Source organism: Ambystoma mexicanum, chromosome 10, assembly GCF_040938575.1.
Source record: "Ambystoma mexicanum isolate Mex_15411 chromosome 10, UKY_AmexF1_1, whole genome shotgun sequence".
Classification (NCBI taxonomy): domain Eukaryota; kingdom Metazoa; phylum Chordata; class Amphibia; order Caudata; family Ambystomatidae; genus Ambystoma; species Ambystoma mexicanum.
The window spans coordinates 202,568,112-202,584,894 of NC_090932.1; positions in this window are offsets into that span (position 1 = coordinate 202,568,112).

Sequence of the window (16,783 nt, forward strand, 5' to 3'; positions counted from 1 at the left end):
CAGAGGATGAGTGGACCAGGGTGACCAAAACTAAGAAGGCCAACAAAGTTACCAGAGCTTTGCTGAAAGATCCCCTGAAGCAAATCAAGGCTATTAGGAGTGTCATCACGCCCTACCATAAAAATGCCAAATATTCAGTTTTGCAGCACCTTGAGCTGTTTGAGCAAATGATGAAGACTTTCCACCTGAAGGACAGCCAAAGTTGTATTCAGTATGTCAAGTGGACATTTTCACCTGAGTACTCCAGCTTCATTGCGGGACTGGAGGATCAGAACCACATAAGATGGTCCACATATAGGGCGGCCATCTTAAAGCACTTTTCAATCCATAGAAACCCTCAAGAGGCCCGCAAGGCTGCCTACAACCTGCAACGTGGGGAAGACCAGGCCCCATAAAAATGTGTCCAAGAACTGAAACGTGCCTTTGCACAGACCACCAGGAGGGTGCGCACAGACAGTAGGGAGTTTGTCAATACTTTATTTCATGCACTCCCTAAATACATTATGTCCCAGCTAATGAGGGACTTTCATGAGAAAAGATCACTAGACTGGGTCATTGAACAAGCAACTTGCATCTACGAAGTGCAGAAGCCACTAGAGAGTAAGAGTGCTAATAAAAATCCAAAACCAGCCAACACCCCTGCTGCTGCTAAGGTGGCGCAAGTGAAGGTTGCCCCCATTTGTAGATTTGGAGATGGGGGCCTAAAAACATTCCTGCGCAGAATCCCACCAACCCAAAACCCAGAAGGCCCTTGGCCCAATCCCAAACAGGGAGTCAGGGGGGTAACCGCACAAATGGGACCCCTAAATCCCCTGACTACATCAGCCCCCGTTACAAAGGCAACAGACCAATCCTGGGCTATGTGTGGACTTCTCCAGCCCAAGGGGGGTGTCCAACCAGGCAGCTGCCAACCCAGGAAACTTCCCTCCACACTTTCCTCAGGAGGGCAGTAATTCCCCAAATATCAGGCTGAGTTTCTTTCCCCGGTACCCGCCAAACCTCAACTCCCAAACCAACCCTTCTTTCTTTCCCCACTTTCCTGAGCCCAGACAGCCCAATCCGGGAGAGGGGATTCCAAGGGTGGAGGGGTACCAACACTATCCCAACCAAGGGTATTACGGGAGAAGGGGCAGTTACCCTTCCCATGATCAACTACGGGTAGACAAGAGGACCCCGTACCAGCCTGAGCGGGTGTCCCAACTGGAGCGTCAGGTCTAGAACTTAGCACAGGATCTGCGTCGCATGCTGAGGGCTCTACAGAAGCCTCTGATGAGCATGGCGACTCAGAACTCCTCAAATCAAGGATCTGGTGCTCCAGAACAATGACAGGGGAAGAACCCCGATAACCCACCGGTTCCCAGGGAGGAGGCACAGGAGGAAGGGGGGTGTAAAGCCTTAGAGGAAGCTTCCTTCCCCACTTGTGGAAAGCCCCTGGAAACCCAGGAACCGGAACCAGAATCTCCTGCCCCCGAAAGTCTGCAACCTAAGGAACAGAGGGTGGGTAGGAGAAATAAAGAGCCTAGAAAGACCCATTTTGTGGACGAAGTGCGAATCTTCCAATTTGAAGGAGGGGGGTCCTCAGATGATTCTGGGAGAAATTTCTTCTCCTTCAGGGATATGGGAAATCCTCCCAAAAAAAATGGGTCCCAGGAAATCCTGATCAAGACTGGGGAGAGGTGGGGACCGAGTTAAAACCGCCCATTATTGAACCCCAGAATGACCAGGAAGAAAATCCCCTTGTTCAAAGAAATTCTGGTGACTGCCTCCAAAAAGGGGTGGCAGCCCAGAATCAGAAACAGGGAGCCCAAAACTTCCCCCATATCCAGTTGTCACCTTTTTCTTACAGGTTCCCAAGATCTCAAACAAAATCCTGGCCAAATCACCACTCTGTCAGAATCCAAAGCAAAGAAATTTACCCACCAATTGGCCAAAAATGTGCATTATCTTTGCCCCCTTGAGGAAAAGGAGGGAAGATTTTATGCCCCACTCCAAATACAGGGGCAATGTACAATTTTGGCACTGGTGGACACTGGATACCAAGATACCCTTCTGTCAAAAAGGGCCTTTGATCAGCTGAATTCGGGAAGGTGGGAGAAATACCAAATCCCTCTCACCCCTCTTCCTGGACAACTTCAGAACTTCGATGGGAATGAATTTCCTGTCGAGGGGACTGCGGATTTAGACGTTAAAATTGGGCGACACAAGGTGAAGCACCCGGTCACATTTGTGACTCCAGAGGGCACACCATGTTTACTAGGGAATGACATCCTGCGTAGATTGTCTCCCCTCATAGATTGTGTAAACAAGGTCCTCTGGAAGCAGACTAACCGACCAATAAAATTGAAACATAGTGTCAACCATGTTAGTTTAAAGGGCACATGCCACATGGTTGAACAGAAACCTGACCAAATTGAATTCAATTTCCAAAATAACCGAATCCCTGACGTGACAGTAATTGCAGTAGGACAACAAACTGGTGATGGGGAGTCCTCTCTATTTCTGAAAATCAACCTTCCTTCCAGTCTAAGGTGGCATTCCACACTGGAAGGGAACACTCTGAAATTCTATACAAATTCACAATCAGAGAATCCTACTCCTATAGTCCAAAATGATGAGAAATCAGCTCAAAGCTTGGCTGATATTCAGAAAATTGGAGAGCAGTTGTTCATCCCTATTCAGTTAAATGAAGGGAAGGACTCTCTTCTCGTCCTAGTGTGCGTGAACAACGGTAAGAGCTTCATCAGCGAGGCCATGTTCTGCAAACTCCCAAAAGATCCAGCCATTCCCACATTTAAATTGGTAAACAAATGGGAAATGGAACTAGAAACACCCAATTCCAAACATCTCCTGCCTAGCAGGTGCATGCTCGAAATTTCCATAGGCAACAAGAGCATAGTCCATAATTGTTGGGTCGTGCGAGATGTCCCTGCTGCATTTTATTTAGGCAGTGACATTCTCAATCGCTTTGCCGTTAGTTTGGGCCTAAAAAACTTCAAAGCCTGGTCCCGATTAGCGGGTAATCCCAGGGACTTTGATGACCCAGAGAACGCATTTCGGTCAGCTCAACTGCTGCCATATGCGGTTGAAATTCAGATTAGAGAGGAAGTCACCATACCAGAATGGACCCGACAATTCTCAATGGAAGTAAAAATTAAAAGAGGATAGAAACTGAAAAATCCGGACGCCTATGTTCATCTCAATGCCCATTTCCAACAGCAAGGATCGGGGGTAAACCCAACACCACTAGTCAATATAGAACACAACACCATTCCAATAGAGGTGGATAACAGCAACGTAAAGAGTATCACTCTGGGCACAGGCACCATTATTGGAAAGGCGGTTCATGACGGACATTTTTCCAAAGATTTAGGTAAGAAACTGTTGGGACCAATCCCCAAGGACCATTTTGACAGTGATAGCGACGATGACACAACACCAGACAGGATCTTCACCTGGAATGGGGGGAATTTCCTGGTGTACTCTTCCTGGCCTTATGGTAAGGAAGATGTGACCTGTGACTTCAGGAGGGATGAGGTGATCTTTCAAGTCCACCAGGACTGCCTTCCCCACCTGAAGCCATCAGTCCAAGTCAGCACTCTGACCAGGGACTTCTCCACCCAGCTTGAGGAGGCCGCTGAGATAGCCAAACCAGAAGTCTTTCCCGGCATCAGGCAGATGGTTGAAGAGAGAGTCAACCTAGCTGATGCCTGTAAGACTCTGGAGCAAAAGCAAAAATTGAAACAAGTTTTCTTAGATTTTCAAGATCTCTTTGCGGTGGACTCATATGACTGTGGTTGCACCGACATCCACACAACAATTCCCATGGACCCTGGCATGACTCCAGTGTTTGTGAAGCAATACCGCTTGCCTCTCGCATCAATGGAGTCCCTTACTGAAATAATTAAGAACCTTGAGTCCCGTGGGATAATTCGTCCAGCACACAGCACCTTCAATAATCCGGTGCTGGGGATTTTGAAACCAAACGGCCAGTGGAGACTCTGTGCTGACCTAAGGGAGCTCAACAAACGGGTCCATACTTCCTGATGGCCTCTTCCCTACATTGACCAAGGGCTGGCCCAGATCCAAGGGTCAAAGGTATTCACTGCAATTGACCTGACCAATGGGTACTGGACTGCACCTGTCAGTAGGGAGGACCAATACAAGCTGGCCTTTACCTTCGGGGGGGGCGCAGTACACTTGGACCGGGACTCCCTTCGGATACATCAACTCCGGCAATGAATTTAACATCTTTCTGCATAAGGCCATGCCTAACTTGGGTGAAAGGGGTAACCTGGCCTATGTAGATGATGTCTTAATCAAAAGCTCAACTTTGGAGGAACACATAGAGTAGATCTGTTACGTTCTGACACAGTTGAGGGCTGCCAGAGCAACACTCTCTTTCCAAAAGGCACAGTGGTGTAGGACCCGTGTCAATTTCTTGGGGCATGAGATAACTCCTGAGGGTCTCTGTCCCCAGGAAAAGAAAGTCGAAGCACTCCAGAAAATAAAAGATCCCACAACTCTGCGGGAACTAAGGAGCCTCCTTGGACTGACTAATTACAGCAGAAAGTTCATTGAGGACTACGCAGAGATCACAAGACCCCTGATCCATCTGTTGAAGGAGGGGGACAAGTGAGAGTGGGGTCCAGAACAAGCTGAGGCAGTAAGACAACTCAAAAGAAGCCTCTCACAAGCGCCTTGCCTAGCTTACCCTGTCAAAAACAAGGAGTTCTTCTTGGAGACAGGGTTCTCAAATACATGCTTAACTGCAGTATTATATCAAAAGCATGACAAGGTCAATAAAGTAATCTCCTATGCGAGCAAGACTTTATCCTCTGTGGAGGAAAAATTCAACGATTGTGAAAAGGCACTTCTGGTAACGGTGTGGGTATTGAAGAATTACCACCCGTTTATCCAGGGGGAACATATCATAGTGGAGACTCCACACCAGCCTCTGCAATATCTTCAAAGTGACAGAATCTGGGCCGGAAATGTGAGTAATTCCTGAATTACTTCCTGGATTCTGTCATTGCAAGGCTTTCCTGTGGAGGTCAGATATGGCCAAAACAAGAAGAATCCTCTCGCGCAAGGTCTGGCTGACTTGTATGATTGTTCCAGAGAAAACTGTCTCGAGGACGAAAGTCTTAAAATCAAGGACAACATGGAGGCATACCTTAATTTCCCACACAAAGTCTATGAAGAAGACAAGTGTGAGGGAATGCCCACTGTCTATGTGGATGGGTGCTCCTACCATGTTTACAACAATGGGGAAAACAAACTTGTGGCCAGCGTAGGGAATGCATGGGTGAATGATGCCCCAGAACCCTCCACTGGGTACAAAATTGGTCCCCGAAATAGTCAGGTTGCAGAGCTGATGGCTGTGCATCAAGCCATCCTCACTGCTGTCCAACACCAACTCCACAAACTGGCCTTAATCACTGATTCAGATTATGTATGTAACGGGTTCGTGGAGCACCTGGTTAACTGAAAAACCAGAGACATGCTATGTGCTAATAATAAACCATTAAAAGACAGAAAATGTATACAAAATATTGATGATCTGGTCACCTCGACTGGGATGACCATTTACTGGAAAAAGATTAAGGGTCATTCTAAGGTAGAAGGACCAGACAAAACTGGAAATGACCTAGCTGATCAGCTGGCCCCAACCGGAGCCATCCAAGGGGATCTACTTGAGATCGAGTCCCTGTTGGGGGAAATCCAGGTCACTGCTATCACTAGGTCTCAGACAAATGCTCACAATGAGCTCTCAACTGCACAATGGAGTAAGGAGACCCTCGATGCTCATTTGATTACGGCTCAAAAAGGGGATCCAATAATTGGTAAGTTTTATCAACACATTGAGGATTCTGAGAACTTTCCCCTGTCGGATACCGATTACATTGGAAAAGAGGACCTCAGAGTGTTGATGAAATGTCCAAAAATGTTCCAAATCCAAGACAGTTTGTTGGTGAGGAGATTCATAGCTGGCCATGACCAGTGGGTGGTCCCCACCTCATTACGATGCCTGATGCTAAGTCACGCCCATGATTCGGGTACACCCGGTCATCGGGGGTTTCGTACGACATTGGAAATCTTACGAGAGGTTGCATACTGGCCACACATGGAGCAGGACCTCGACCAATAGATTCAGTGTGCACGATTTCAGCCAACATCACTCACACACTGTGCTCCCCTCCAAAAGAGGGGGATGACACTGCCTTGGTGAGATTTGCAAGACGATTTTATCGGGCCCGTGATTCGCTGCTCTGGGGAGAACAAGTACATGTTGACCGTAACATGCTTGTCCACTAAATGGGTTGAATGTCTCCCGGCCCCAAATTGCAAGGCAGAAACAGCAGCTGCTCTGATGCTCAATCACATCTTCTCGTGTTTTGGACTACCCCAAAGGATTGAGTCAGACCGAGGAAGTCACTTCACTAGCGAAGTGATGACAAAGATGCAGAATATACTTGGGGTAAAAAGGAAACTACACATTGCCTACCGAAAGTCCTTTAGTAGTGGAGTTGAGAGGTACAATAAAACTATTGTGATCATATTAAAAAAAAGTTTGTGGCAGATTCTGGGGCAAATTGGGACATTCGATTACCCCTTATCCTGATGGCCATCAGATCTACCTCTTCTTCTGCAACAAAAAATTCTCCATTTCAGATGATGACTGGATGAAGTATGGTGCTATCACAGCATCTGCTCTACAGAACCCAAGAGCAGACCTTGATAAATGTTGCCAGAACTCATGAGTATGTTGAGAATCTTAGAAAACATCTTCAACATGCTTTTGCCTATGCTCAGCGGAATCTAGGAAGATCAGCAGCCAGTATGAAGACCCACTATGATCTCAAGACAACTAAAAAAGAATACCAAGTAGGGGACCGGGTCTACGTGTACAATTTCCAAAGGATCCAGGCCAAAGAGCGCAAATTCCTCCCAACTTGGCTGGGTCCTTTTGAAATTGTGGACACAACCCCACCAGTCGCCTACAGAATCTGCATCCCCAAGGGCAGTTTGGCAGAAGAGGAAGACAAGTGGGTCCACATAAACCAGCTAAAGAGTTTTCATCCCAGGCATACTTTGCTGCAAATAGAGGAGCCAACCGGAAACCCAGAGGGGGAAAATCCGGAAACATAAAAGAATCACTAGATGTTCACCGTGTATGTGCAAGAAGAGTGTTAAGCCCATTAGCAAATATACATGGGGAATATTGCCAATTATAACCAATGTAATTGTCTTTCCCACTGCTGACATCCCCAGATGACGTGTGGACACAGTAGTGGGAAAATATCCGTAACCATGTTATGTTTTATCTTCTAGCATCTGGACTAAGAATCATCCAAAGGATTAACAAGTAGGACCACTCGGGGACCGGGAGGAAAGACCCAAGGAGCCCAGAGTGCCGCTCCATACTCCCAACCAGAACCAGCAACACTCCCAACTAGAACCAGCAATACTCCTGACCAGAACCAGCGACTGAAGTTCTCCACACAGACAGAAAAAGAACATCCCAATCTCCCGACTTCCCCTTGACGGGAGGGGGGGCTCTGTGGGATGTATTGACCCACTCCGCTATGCTATGCGGCATCACCTTGCCAGTTATGGTGAAAGAAACTGCAACCATGGCGGCAAAACCCTTGTGTGCGCCAAAAACCTACAAAAAACGCATTCTCAAGCCCACAAAAAGATGGATGCCCAACCAGCCACCCATGGTGCATGTGTGGTTGAATAGAGCACACCCTGCAGAAAATGTGCCAGGGGGTTCCATGACCAGCAGACAGAGTGCAGAGAGAGAAGCAGCACTTTGCAAGTGAAACCCCAAAGTGTGCCTATAATTGACATTTGCTTTGTTGCTAAAAACTCCAAAATGCCTATAACACAACATTCAAAATCTTGCCTGGTGCTAAAATTCATGTATATGATGTATCTATGGTGAACATACGAAGTCCTAATGTGAAGAGAACATTTTTTTTTCAGACAAACTGGATTGTTTGAAATCTGACAGCACATGTCAGAATCTGGGTGCAGTACTCAGGGCTACCTGAATGACAGCTGCCAGAGGAGTACTGATGAAACTTTAAAGTGAGCTAAAACTAAAAGTCTGCTGGATTAGCAAAACATAAAAAGGACTGTTGCCAAAAAGGAATACAGATTGTAGTTGTGTTTTTGATCTCACAGATTTTAAGGTTAAGAAAGTAATGTATTTATGTGTGATGCAACACATTTCGTTTTTGCTGAATTTAAGAAGTTGATCAGCCTGGCTGAGCTACAAGAACTGGAAAAGCAGGTTTTTCTCCTAGGAGGAGGGCCTTCCTCTCAGCAGAAACTCACTGGGAGATGTTAATTGCGGGTTAGAACAGACTCTTGTCTACAGAAAGAGAAGGAACAATGACTGAGCTTCAGCCGAGGAGACTGGAGGAGTGATGGTGGTCCTAAATGCCTCCTGGAAGGAACAAACAAGGAGGGGGATGCCCCTGGACTCCCAGGAGAGACAAAGGGGTGGAGCCAAGTGACCATCTGCTGTTAAGAATGAACAATGAACAAATGAACAATTTTTAAAAGACTCATAACTTGTTATTCAAAGTGGTGAAACATATAAAAAGGACAGAGTTGTTCATTTAATTTTTCGCTGCACGTGTGAAGAGGCGGTAGAACTGTGTGACCTGTACTGGACAGGAATGGCAGTATATGTGGTTTTATGCAAAATATATTAATGTTAGAATTGGGAAAATGTACACGCACATCCCTATGTTAAACACACACATTTGTGGAAACTTGCATACATTTTGGAAATTGTGTTCATTGCGAAAAGGACAAAATTCTGTAGAAAGTTGAGACAAGATCTCACAGCTGCGGGATTTTGAGGAATAGCTGCTACATACAATATGGCATCTTTGTGTGTGATTTGTATAAAGGTGACCAATGTAGAAATGTACATTTAGTATCAAATCCGATTTTGAGACCAGTGGCTAAAGGGAGGTCTCTGAGGACTGTAAAGCAAACCATAAAATGTGACATCATCCGGCCTTGATCCAATCACTCAAATTGCAAGGTGGGGATGAATTTTTGATCCTATCCCAGCTCACAGGGGCAAGATTAGCTAAGACGGCCCATACATCCACTTTGTGATGTCAGTTTAGAGCATAAATAGAGACAGCTGACAACACATAGGGACTCACAGATCCACTCACTTTCCTGATTCCGGCGAAGCACTCGGATCCAGCATTCTACATCCAGCTTCAATATTCTTCCAGATCCAGAGGCCAAAACTCTTGCCACTAATAGAGAGCTATTGATTTCCAGCAAGGCCCAAATCCTCAAATGTATTCTCTCCACCCAGTGAAGCGCTGTGTGGTGTGAGAAGGCCATTTGAACCAGTATCCTCAAATTCCCTAGCTTTCCACCACTAGGCTGGCCCGAGGAACTCGCAATCCAGCAGATTAAAATACCCACAGACTAGGAAGGCAGATCCTGTGGAAACCCAGCGACCGGCCTAGCTGATCCAGTACCATGCCTGATGTGCTGTCTTTCCTAGACCATACCCAATCCAATGACCAGAGCTGACGGTCCCATTTAAAAACTTATCCTGTTAGTATTAATAGGAAGAACTGTGGCCCATAGTTACATTTGCATTGTCTTATCCCTATCTCAAATCCATCCTATCTTTCATTCGGAACCAGTATTGTTAGAATTATCTTTGCGCTGACTCTTTTCTCATCCGAAGAAGTCGAGTTTGCTCAGTAGGTGGGTCACATTGATCACGTGACTGTAAGATCCCTCTGTGGTATTCGCTTTTTCATAGTCATCCACTAGTGTAAGCAAACCCATCTTTCATTTTCAAAGTGCATTTCTGTTTTCCATTCTCGCGCCTATCTTGCAAAACAACCTATACTAAAACCTCTATAACTCCCTCAGTTTTTGTGATAGAAACAAAATTTCAACTCCTACTTGTACCTAACATCCATAGCTAATTTACCATATTTGGTGTTTTTGCCCAGTAATTTCTGAAGACAATTTTAAAAGCCATTCTGACAGCTGAAAAGTCAATTCCCTTTTTCTCTTGTATTTTAAGGGGGGAAGGTGGGACTGATATTCTGTTGAGTTGTGCTATTCCTGAATACCTGCTCTCTCCTCACATCTCTTTACAATGCCTATTGGGGGTTGAATGCTGTTGCAGGGGGAACCTCTAACCATAGTGCTATCTGATCTGAACCAACACAACAGTATTAATTTCTGTGCTGCATTTGTTTTTCTCATTACTTATTCTGGGTGTATTAAAGATAGTATTCTGTGTTCTGTCACCCCGTTGGTGATTGTTGTTTACCTATTAAGATATATTGTGATTACATTTTAAGTACATAAATAAATATTTACCTTTGCAAACTAGCCTGATTCCTGGTTCAGTGTGACCGGGGGGGTCTCAGGAGAAGGATGTGATATGAGTGGTATATCGTTCAGAATACTGAACTTATAGACAAAAATAAATAAGAGTTTCAGTTGTGCACTACATGCTGGGCTTTGACTTGGGTGTGTGCCAGATTGAAATCACTTACAGAAGTAGTGGCAAGTGCAAGATTGCCCTTACATTTCTCAACTCAAGCAGCAGAATTATTAGTGCTTATGTTAGCCCTTGAAATGCATGAAGATGCGTGTATTCAGGCTACGCCTTGTGATGTCAACAGTACACACAGGACTGTCACATTGGAAGAGGTAGGGCTCCCTCCGCACAGACAGCATGCCAGTGCAGCTTGCGCCATTATTGGACAAGTTCATAGACACACTACCCTCCCATCGGCCAACGCTGTGGTGAAGTGCGTAGCCCATATTAGAGGAGGAGAATCAATTTCCTGCTGCAATGAACCCACTGACACAGAGGCCAAAAGAGCAGCGTATTTTCCCGAAGTATCTAAATTTGACGCACCATCTAATAAGCACACATGAGCGTGCAGCATGGTAATGAATGAAGGCTTTTTATTACCTTGCCCATAGCACAGATAACCAAATTGCAGGGACGCACACCACCAGACGAGAAGGAGCTGTGGAAATGGAGGGGTGTTCATTGTCCCCCAACAAGGCAATGTGGCGACAGGACAGCACTGGCAAATCAGTCATGGCCCTTGCATTACTAAAAGTAATATTAGACACACTTCACTATGCAGCACAGACAACACAAGAGTCTTGCATCTCTGATATTGGAAGACTGGTCTGTATCCAACCTCGCTAAACATGTTGCTGCCTATATTGTAAATTGTGTAATTTGCCAGTGGTTCATGGCAGGCCACACGCTGCAAACGGGGAAACGTGCAATACCACGTCATACTGGACCTTTCCAGCATTTGCATATTGAATATGTAGCTATGCTCCAAAGTTGTAATGGCTATAGATACATGCTGGTAGTCACATGTCCTTTCTCCTGATAGATTGAAGCAGGTTCGTGCACACATCCTGATTCCACATGTGCTGCAAAATTCCTTATACATTAGGTCTTCCCAAGATGGGGAGTGTGCAAAGTCTTCTGATCTGAAAATAGACAGCATTTTGTAGATTAATTGCTTGAGCACATCACAATAGCTTTTCCAGGACTCCAGGGCTTCATGTCAGGAAATAGCAGCCTCCCATGATTCTCACACTTGTATCGGGCCACATAACAGTATCACCAGGCATTGGCGTAATTTTAGTGGGTGGGTAAGGTTGTTTGTCCCCCTAATGTTTGTGGCACTCCCTTTTTTCAACTCATTTGACATTTAGATGTCATGTTCCCCACAAAATGTTCAGCAAATGTTCCTCCACTGCCACGAGGACTCTCGGAAAGAGGACCATAGGACTCAAGGCAGCAGGGCTCCAAGGACTCACATGCTTATTTTAGGGTGCAGAACAGTATCACCAAGACTTGTCCTGATTGTTTCAAGGTTGGAGCTGTATGATTTTTTTTTAAGTAAAAACTAATTCTCATTCCTAATCCCAATGGGTGTATTTTATAGGTAAAACACATATATTTAACTCTACAATATAAACCTTTTTAATTCATACCTTATTTTGCCCAGTAATTTTTGCAGATTAAAAGGCTCCTGTTTGCCTGAAGGTTTGCTTACGGATCAGGCAGTAAAAATTGTTGAGCTCCCTTCTGTGGCACTGTTTTGCTGGTACAACTAATGTGACTGGAGCTGTGGAGCTGTGTGGCTGGACACGGGGGTGGAGGGGGATTCTGCTGTCTTTTGTTTCCTATTTTTTGTTGGAAGTATTTTCACTCAATATTGTTTTCATGGGGGTATTTCTTTAAGGTTGACAAGATATGAAGGGCGAAACAAAGGGAGGCCAAAATAACGATATTACTAGGCTTTATGTCAATCAGATTGCGCAAGTGTGGGGAAGAGGGAAGGGGAGAAGAGCCAGTGGGGAGTGGAAAGTGGAAGTGCAGCCAGCGGCTGGCTCTTAAGTGCAGAGAGAAGGGACTGTAGGGTTGCAGATACTGACCCTTAAGTGCTGGGGAGCCCGTAGGCAGTGCAAGGGCAAATGGACATGCAGCAGCCTGAGCCCGAGCACTGCGCCGAGCTGTTTTGCTGATTGACCGAATATTACACATCCTGCACTTTATAATCGCCATTCTTGTGACCATAACACGTGTTAAATGCTCACTATTTCAGTGTTTTAAAGCATGACTTGTATTCCAACGCCACCCTGTGCCCGAGATTGCCATGCATTGTGTGTCAAAGAAAGTTATTCACTCAGTCATCTTGTCTTGCTTAATAATTACTAATCGTGTGCCTCCTTGCAGTGCGGTATAGACGCTGAGCCTCAGGGTGGCCGAAACGTGCCCTGCCTGGTTCGCGAAGTTTTAACTTCTAGCCATAGCATGACTACAGACTGCGTGAAGCCATCCTGTGCACAAATTGATAAGGGATTTACACATGTCGCTTCATAACATAACATAGCAGGCGTATTGGTATAGCTCCCATTCACCCCTGATGGGGCATCTTGGTGCTAATAACAGATGTTTTTTGTTACCCATCTTAATGGTTCTCATATTATTAACCCCAGAAGGACGAAGGGCTGAGTGGACCTGCCGGGATTCGAACCTGTGATCATGAGGTCAAACACAAGCACCTGTAGTGGATGCATCAGTCCACTGCCACAGACCGGGCTTTATAAATATAAATATAAATATAAATATAAATATAAATATAAATATAAATATAAAAGTAAACTATGACCAAGAGATAATCTTTTTCTCAAAACACACCTCTACAAGAGCATCCCCTGGCATCAAGCTGGCATCATGGTTTTCTCACTGCCGGACAACGTGATCAATATTTACGGGAAAGTTGATAGCCTATTTAAAGTAGGTAAAATTGATTATTAGTCTCGGGACAATAGCTCAGGGGCAACGTGCTCGCCTTAGAAGCAAGATGATGGAGCAGCACAGGTTCGATCCCTAGGTTCGTGCTTAGAAACCTATGGGTATTAAGCGCGTTATAAATAACCTATCATATCTTATTAGCAGGATCAAAAAATACTACTACTACTAATAGAGAGGATATTGAAACGCGAACATATATATCACTACTGCAGTGTGATTAAAAAACCTTCCAGTGTGTGGAACCAAAAACAGGCATTGACAAAGTCAATAATGTTGTTTTTTTAGATTGGAAGGGCGTTGTGCGTTCACACAGAAGCACATTTTCTAGAGCAAAGGCAGGCACTGCCAGCTACTAAAACAAATCAATAAGAGACTTGACTATAGGAATCATTGTTTCACTCTGTTCAATTATACCGTTCTGAGATTGAGTAATTCAGAAAGCAGTGCATGAATAATGCTATTTTGCAAGGATATTCTGACCCGGTTTCCACCTGCCAGCTTTCTATCCTTCCTTTTTCTTCCCTCTTCTTTTTTCTTGTTACATTTATTTGTCATTCTTTCCTTATTGGTTTCTTTTCGTTTATGCCTTTCTTTCAGGCTGCCCTCGTCTCTTTCCTTTTGTTTTTCTTTCATTCCCTTTCATGCCATCCCTCCCTCTCTCACTCCCTTTCCGTCCTTCCTCTCACTCTTTCCCTTACGTTCTCTAAGTCTTGGTCAACCGATGATATTATCCATACTTTGCAACAGGAGCCCGGGCACCATTTGAGGCAGTGACAAAGACGGCAGCCACAGAGAGGCAGCTGAGTTCTTTCTTTCTTTCTTTCTTTCTTTCTTTCTTTCTTTCTTTCTTTCTTTCTTTCTTTCTTTCTTTCTTTCTTTCTTTCTTTCTTTCTTTCTTTCTTTCTTTCTTTCTTTCTTTCTTCTCCCCATTCCTTCCTTCTCCCCTCCCTCCCTCCCTCCCTCCCTCCCTTCCTTCCTTCCCTCCCTCCCCATTTCTCTTTCTCTACGTCTTGATTAACCACGTCTATTATCGAAACTTTGTAACAGGAGACAGGGCACCCCCCAGTCGAGGCAGTGGCTAAATGAGCAGCCACCCAGAGCCAGCTGGAGCGGCAACTGATTGGGCTATGTCGCTATGTTACTGGACTGTTAGTGCTCTCCATGGTGCTGCTAGTAATGTTCTATGCCAGTTCCTCTCTAAAGCGGCATCACATCTCAATAGGCAGGCATGGGTGATCACCAGAGCCAGCAGCTGCGATTGCGCCTGGGCTGAATGTACCACCAGTGGGCAGCATTGTCGGCATTCTACCCTTTGAAATTCAACAGAATCCCCTGATACAACCTACAGTCTCCCACATTAAAAGCCATTTCTCCACTTCAAACACTGTCCTTTATTTGACGTATTTGGCATATGTGGCTAGTTTAAGTGGCTCAAGCACTTAGGCACCCCAGAGCGAAGCTGGAGAGAATGTGGCTCTTTGATGCTGTAGCAAGCAATGGAGTTAACCAGAATGCACTCCATGTGCTGCCCACTGCCAACATGTCCCCACTCTACTGAAATGGAAAATGGCAACTTTCAATGGCTCGAATTGTTGGCACTTCATGCATTCTGTCAATGTGTGCACTTCAGACTCCAGGGGGTGCTCCTAAGGCTAAGCTGCCCAGTCTGTAACAAGCACAAACATCATACAGATGTTCATATCTGCGTGGAGTGAACAGACACTTCCGACCTGCATTCCTCAGCACCAGAGGTTTCTGCATCTGCCTTCCCGCTATCCGACCAACACACCCTGCCCTCCTTTCTTACAGAGCCTTACATGTGTCCACACAATGAGATCTATATATACACATTAGCTGGGCCCTTTTCGCTTGCTGCTGACGCTGCCATGCCAAAGTGAATATTTGGTATGTATCAAAGGCGGATCCTTTGTAATCGTGCCATGATCTCCAGCCTTCAGATGACAGAGGTCTCGGGCTTCAAAGCCGGTGCGCCTCAGCGCCGTGATAGATGTGGCCTTGGCCCACATACAGGAACAGCAGGAAGTCTGAGATGGGAGTCAGGCCTTGCCTGTCATGAATGACAAGCGGGGCGAGATGCATTGCCGTCCGATGTGCCACGGGATCGGGGTCGGCCATCCGACTGGGCGGTGTCCTCATGGTCCCTCAGAAGCATGAAAGAAAGTGAATTATTAGGTAGATAATGCTCATGAATGCTCGCAGGAAATGCACTACGGCCGCAGATGTGAAAAACACGCGCAAAATAGCCGTTCTTGCCACAATACGTTTTGGAGCATGAACTGCGAAACTGATGGGTCCAAGTTAACATTATTATTCGTTTTTGCTATTTGATGGCGCTGCAACCTATCAGGTGAAACTGTTGCATTGAAGTACAGCTAGGCGGGAGATGACGTGTGAGGAGGGACACACATCATGTGGGTGTTGTTTGGGTATTTAGCCACCCATTGACTGATCAGGCCATATTCATTCCAATGGCCATGCACACCCACTCCCTGCCCAAAACACATCCTCATGGGATCTATTTGAGCTAGATTTATCAAGCAGCAACATCAAACGTTGGCATGCCAGTGATATTTCTAAGGAGTCTCTTGAGAGACAATAATGGCTTAATTGCAAGTAAATGTGCTGTTGGTGTAATAATAGTGCCTTAACCAAGTGTGCCTTTTGCCACTTTACTCACACTGAAACCCTGTTAAATACAAGCAGTGGCAACGGCAATGGCAATAGTTTTAGCTTGTGTGTTCATATTAGATAGGCATTTTCCAGGCACTGACATCATAAACTCAAGTATTCAAACCATTTTCCAGCTGCTTTCATATAATGCACGGTTAGTACCATTATGGCAGTGCCAGGCAAATGCATATGACATGCCTACACAAAAGCCACAACTGCTGGCATTGCCAATGTGTGTTTGTGTTAATCAAAATAATAACCATTTGTCAATTTTAGCCAGATTAAGATATTTTTGATCAAGCAGAGCCATCAGGCACTACCCGCTCTGATCTAATATCTCCATTGGCACAGCTCATCACCACCAGACGTAACACCACTGCCAGTCATGGCTTGAGATTCTGCAAGGCATATCCGAATGGAGGACATTTTTACTATTGATATGATATGATGGCTTATTATAATGCGTTTCATACCCAGAGGTTTCGAAGCGCGGACCCGGGGATCGAACCTGTGGTGCTCCGTGTCGTCTTACTTCCAAGGCGAGCATGTTGCCCATGAGCTATCCTCCCAAGACCTATCCTATGGGTGCTATCCTATTCTCGCGGACTCTGATCACTATCACCCTTTGAGAAGGCTATCACTCCAATCTTCTTCCATGATTCCAAATGTTATCAATACAAAAGAGGCAGCAATGTTATCCATGTGTTTAGATTAAGTTGGCAG